Genomic DNA, 6000 nt, shown 5'->3' on the forward strand with positions numbered 1-6000 from the left:
TAGGCATTTATCCACGGGATACAGGGGTGCTGTTTCAAAGGGACACATGCACCCCCATGTTTATAGCAGCACTATCAACAATAGCCAAAGTATGGAAAGAGCCCAATGTCCATCGATGGATGAATGGATAAAGAAGGTGTATATATATATATATATATATATACACAATGGAGTATTACTCGGCAATCCAAAAGAATGAAATCTTGCCATGTGCAGCTACGTGGATGGAACTGGAGGGTATTATGCTGAGTGAAATTAGTCAGAGAAAGACAAAAATCATATGACTTCACTCATATGAAGACTTTAAGAGACAAAACAGATGAACATAAGGGAAGGGAAACAAAAATAATATAAAAACAGGGAGGGGGACAAAAACAGAAGAGACTCATAAATATGGAGAACAAACTGAGGGTTATGGGAGGGGTTGTGGGAGGGGGGATGGGCTAAATGGGTAAGGGGCTTAAGGAATCTACTCCTGAAATCATGGTTGCACTAGATGCTAACTAATTTGGATGTAAATTAAAAAAAAAAAAAGCCAGTCATGAAAAACTTAGTCCATATAAACCTGTAGAATCACAGTGATCTGGGTGGGGGTCACCTTTTTACCTCCAGCTTTTTTCTTTTTTAAAAAAAATTTTTAATGTTTATTTTATTTTTGAAAGAGAGACAGAACATGAGCAGGGGAGGGGCAGAGAGAGAAGGAGACACAGAATCTGAAGCAGGCTTGAACTCACGAACCATGAGATCATGACCTGAGCCGAAGTCAGATGCTTCACCGACTGAGCCACCCAGGTGCCCCTTTACCTCCAGCTTTTACAGAAACATGATGTCATTCAAGTGTAATCTCTAGCCATGACTTCCCCTGATGTTTCAGAAAGGGTCGTTTATTGCCAATACTTAGAGAAATGTAAAAGACGCTTTTACAAATAAATTTACAAATATACTTAACGATGCCAATGTTTGTATCAATGTTCCTTATTAAGGTAAGAACTCGGAAACAACACCACCAGTGTCTACCAATAACAGAATGGATAGATTGTGGTATATTCACACTAAAGGAACAAGCTGAGCCTGGCTGGCTCAGTCGATAGAGCCCGGGACTCTTGATCTCGCGGTCAGGAGTTCGAGCCCCACACTGGGCAAAGGGATTTCTTAAAAAAAGCAAAAATAAAATAACAAATTGCAAGTCTATGCAACAACATAGGTGACTTTCCTAACATGACGTTGAGTGAAAGAAGCCAGACACCAAACAGTACATCCTGTAATGATTCCAACTTGGAAAGTTCAAACACGGATAAAACTAAGGTGTGGTATAGGGGCGCCTGGGTGGCTCAGTTGGTTGGGCGTCTGACTTCGGCTCAGGTCATGATCTCACAGCTCGTGAGTTCGAGCCCCTCGTCGGGCTCTGTGCTGACAGCTCGGAGCCCGAAGCCTGCTTTGGATTCTGTGTCTCCCTCTCTCTCTCCCCTCCTCTGCTCATGCTCTGTCTCAAAAATAAACATTAAAAAAAAAACTAAGGTGTGGTATAACAAGTCAGCATAATGGTTACTTACTTTGAGGAGATGGGAGAAGATGCTTGGGAGGGGCCCAAAGGAAGTTTCTGGGGGGCTGGCAAGGTTCTGTTTTCTGACCTAGGGGTCATTACCTGAGTGGTGTATTCACTTTGGAATAATCCAGTTTGCTGTGTACTTAGGATTCATGCATTTTTCTTTTTTTAAGTTTATTTATTTATTTTGAGAGAGAGAGAGAGAGAGAGAGCGACAGGGGCAGAGAGAGAGGGAGAGAAAGAATCCCAAGCAGGCTCCACACTGTCAGTGCAGAGCCTGATGCAGGGCTCGAACTCACGTACCACGAGATCGTGACCTGAGCGGAAGTCGGATGCTTAACCGACTGAACCACCCAGGCATCCGATGATTTGTGTGTTTCTCTAATAAAAGCATCAATGAAAGGTTTAAAAATCAACTAGAAGAATAAAATATTAAGAGGGAAATATCATGGAAAACTATGCATTATTGTAGATAAGCCTAACCAGCCACAAGCCCTGACTAGTTCTTGGTGTCCTTTCAAAGGTTCTTTCTTTTGCCTTCAAGGTTTGTCCTCAGCCAACATTTCTTTTCATTCCACATGCCCTGTAGTGATCTCATCGTTTCCATGCCTTCAGTTGCCATGTTAACACAGAGCGCTCCCGTGGTGCTATTCCATACTTGTCTCCCTGGAACTTGCAACAAGCATTTTGGAAGAGTTCTTTGTTTTATAATTTTTTAAATATTTATTTATTTTTGAGAGAGAGAGCAAGAGAGAGTAAGAGAGAAAGCAGGGGAGGGGCAGAGACAGAGGGAGACACAGAATCGGAAGCAGGCTCCAGGCTCCGAGCTGTCAGCACAGAGCCGGATGCGGGGCTGGAACTCACAAACCGCGAGATCGTGACCGGAGTCGAGGTCAAGAGTAGGACGCTTAACCGACTGCGCCGCCCAGACACCCCAAGACCTAATGTTTTATACACAGCCTTTATTCTAACTTTGAATCCTGCCTTCAGCCAGAAGGTGCACTTGTCACGCCAGGCTCACTCACAGCCCTGTCGGCAGCAACCCTGCCCGGCCAAGCGTCAGGCTTTACAAGGAGGCCCAGGCCTTACAGGGGCCTCTGAGTGTGATAATGCCTACAGAGAAGATGTGCCGCGTGTGTGTCCCTGCCCCTGAGGTCTGACTCCCTGTCACCTTATTGACATCTCTCCTTCCAATCCCTGCCCCCTCCCCACTGCCACTCACTCTCAAGCCATGCTGGCCTTTTTGCCATGGATGGGCCCCTACTACCCGGTGATTTCCCTCTTCAAGCCTTGTGTTTCCTTTTCCTTCTGCTTGGTACACTCTTCCTCCAGGTGCCCACGTGGCTTGCTGCTTCCCCCTGCTCTGCTCAAAGGAGAGACCTTCCTTGGCCTTCTTTTCCCAAGTCAGGAAACCGGCATCCGGGATTTAAAAAAAATATGTAAGAAATAGAAAAAATAAATATAAAAAATATGTAAGTAAATATAAATTTTTAAAAATAAATACTATATATATATCGTATTATATATATGTATATATGTCATATTATGTATATATATGTGTATATATGTGTATATATATGTATATATGTGTATATATGTATATATATGTGTGTGTGTATATATATATATATACACACATATATATATATCCTTCAATTACTTCCTGTCCACCACTTATTTGTTTATCTGTTTGCTTGTCTTCCCCATTAAAATATAATGTTGATGGGGCACCTGGGTTTTTCAGTCAGTTAAGGATCCCGCTCCTGATTTTGGCTCAGGTCACAGATCTCACAGTTCATGAGTTCGTGCACTCAGCTCAGAGCCTGCTTGGGATTCTCTCTCCCTCTCTGTCCACCCCTCCCCCGCTCGCACTCAGTCTGTCTCTCTCAAAATAAATAAGTAGACTTTAAAAAATAAGGGGCATCTAGGTGGCTCAGTCGCTTGAGCATCCGGCTTTGGCTCAGATCGTGGTCTCGCGGTTCGTGAGTTCGAGCCCCGCGTCGGGCTCTGTGCTGACAGCTCGGAGCCTGGAGCCTGCTTTGGATTCTGTGTCTCCCTCTCTCTCTCTCTCCCCCTCCCCCACTCGCCCTCTCACTGTCTCTCTCTCAAAAATAAATAAACATTAAGTAAATAAATAAATAAAATAAAATATAATGTTTACGTGGGCAAGGATTTTTGTGTGTTCTTTTTCGCTATTGTATCATCAGCACCTAGCAATTACAATTAACCCCAAAATATTATATTCATTTATCTAGCAAATGAAAACAAATATTACAAATACTGTAAGGATTTGGGGAAAGCATGGAGTTTGTCTCCTTTGGGCATTAGCAGAATTTCCGGGGTTCAAGATGGGCCACTAGCCCGGAATTAACTTCTTGCTGCGGAAGACGATCTCAAATCCTCCCTCCCTGTGTCCGCGGTGGGTGTTCGCAGTCTCATAAATGACAAATATCAATGGACGGGTGTCAAGGACTCCAGGGTCATGACCCCCACCTCCTGAAACTCTGGTTCCTGCCTCAAGGTCTTTGTGAAGGTCCTGGGTGATGGTGACGAATGCTGGCCATTCAGGCAGAGACCTACTCGTTCATTTCTGGACCAGCCATGAGAGGTGTTTGTTCATGTCTAAGAGCTAAAACTCACATCCCTCTAGGGCCCGCCATGTGAACCACAGTCAGAACAGGTTGGTGAGGTCGTGCCCTGAGGGTCCTGCAGGAGCAAGATGGGATACCTGGGAGGCTGTGGAGGGAGAGGAAGGGAAGGACAGTGTCTAAAGGTGAAGGGAACAGTCTGAGGGAAAGGGCCTAAAGGCATTTCTGTCCAGATCCTTCTGTCCCTCATATTGTTTTCCCTTCCCCCTCAGCCAGCTCCCAGCTACCTTCCTCACAACCGACTCTCTGTCCCCAAGGTACTGCGTCTTTCCCCTCAGTGTGCACAATCTGCCTGGGCAGGCTAGAGGAGGAGACCAGTACCTACCTCTCCTACAACAACACTGCCCACCACAGGGTCTTCCTGAGCCTGACTTGACATGCAGGGACAGGGACAAGGGACATAGCTCGGAGTCCTGGGAAGCTTCAAGACAAAGCTACTGAGCAGGGGGCAAGGGGCCAGAATAAACTCTTCTGTGTCATGTCGCCTAGCTATTCACTTCAGAATGGGACCAGATGGCCAATGGAGAGTCGGACTTAGTGGAGAGTATCACACTGAGACTAACCTTGACCTCTGAGAGTGGAGTCAAGCGAGAGATTCCCATTGGTGTGTGGACTCCTGGTGGGTTGAGGTGCACAAGTCCGGGCTTGGTGATCAGTTTGGGAACTGACATTGCATCTAGGCCTGGGATGTACGGCCTTGTTTGGCCTAAGGCAACTCAAGTCCCCAGGCTGGAATTTAGCTGTAACAAAAGTCCTAGTGACAAGCTAGCCCCTTAGCTAGAAGGAGGGCACTAGTAATTCTGGCCTGGGACCTCCCCTTGGAATTTTTGGCAAGTATCACTGAGGCCTGGACATCATGCCCAGAGATTGGAATGCTTGGAAGAGAAGGGGTGTCCTGGAGACTAGGGCTGGTACCAAGGCCTGGCAGGGTGATGTGAGGAAGACTGGATTCAGACACAGAAGGGGAGGAGGAGTTTGCTTTAGTTGAAGTGGGCATGGCTAAATGTAACCACCTCTCTGGAGGGCTGACACATAATCCAAGATGGCTGCACCCAAGTCGAAGCCGCAGAGTGGGGGCAGCCTGCTTCCTTGAAGTTTAGGGATAAAGGATGCTCAACGGTGCACAGCAGAGCTATGGAGCCTGCTCTGTAGGTTTAAAGCACCCTTCTACAACCTTAAATCCTCAGTGAGGACTCTAGAAGACTGTCAGCTTCCCAGATGGAGCCTAAAGGGATTAAGATTGTTGTGTTAGGTTGGGGCACCTGGGTGGCTCAGTTGGTCGAGCGTCCAACTTCGGCTCAGGTCATGATCTTGTGATTCATGAGTTCGAGTCCCACGATGGGCTCTGTGCTGACAGCTCAGAGGCTGGAGCCTGCTTCATATCTGTCTCCCTCTCTCTCTGCCCCTCCTTGCTCACACTCTTATCTCTCTCTCTTTCGAAACTAAATAAACGTTAAAAAAATTTTTTAAAATATGGTTGTGTTAGTTTTAAGAACATGGTTAAATTGGGGCACCTGGGTGGCTGAGTCGGTTGAGTGTCCAACTCTTGATTCTGGCTCAGGTCACGATCCCAGGGTTGTGGGATCCAGCCTCGCATTGGTATCTAAATAATAACACACACACTGCCTTCTCAGCACTTGACACGTGTCCATTTAATCTTTAAAAGAATAGTATCAGATAGTTGCTATTATTATCCCCACTTTACAAGAGAGGAAACTGAGGCCCACTTACTATGCCACACACTTCTCTATGAACATGAGGGCAAAATAATGTAACATTAATATATCGCCTCAGCAAAAATTGGGA

This window comes from Panthera uncia, chromosome X, assembly GCF_023721935.1.
Source record: "Panthera uncia isolate 11264 chromosome X, Puncia_PCG_1.0, whole genome shotgun sequence".
NCBI lineage: Eukaryota > Metazoa > Chordata > Mammalia > Carnivora > Felidae > Panthera > Panthera uncia.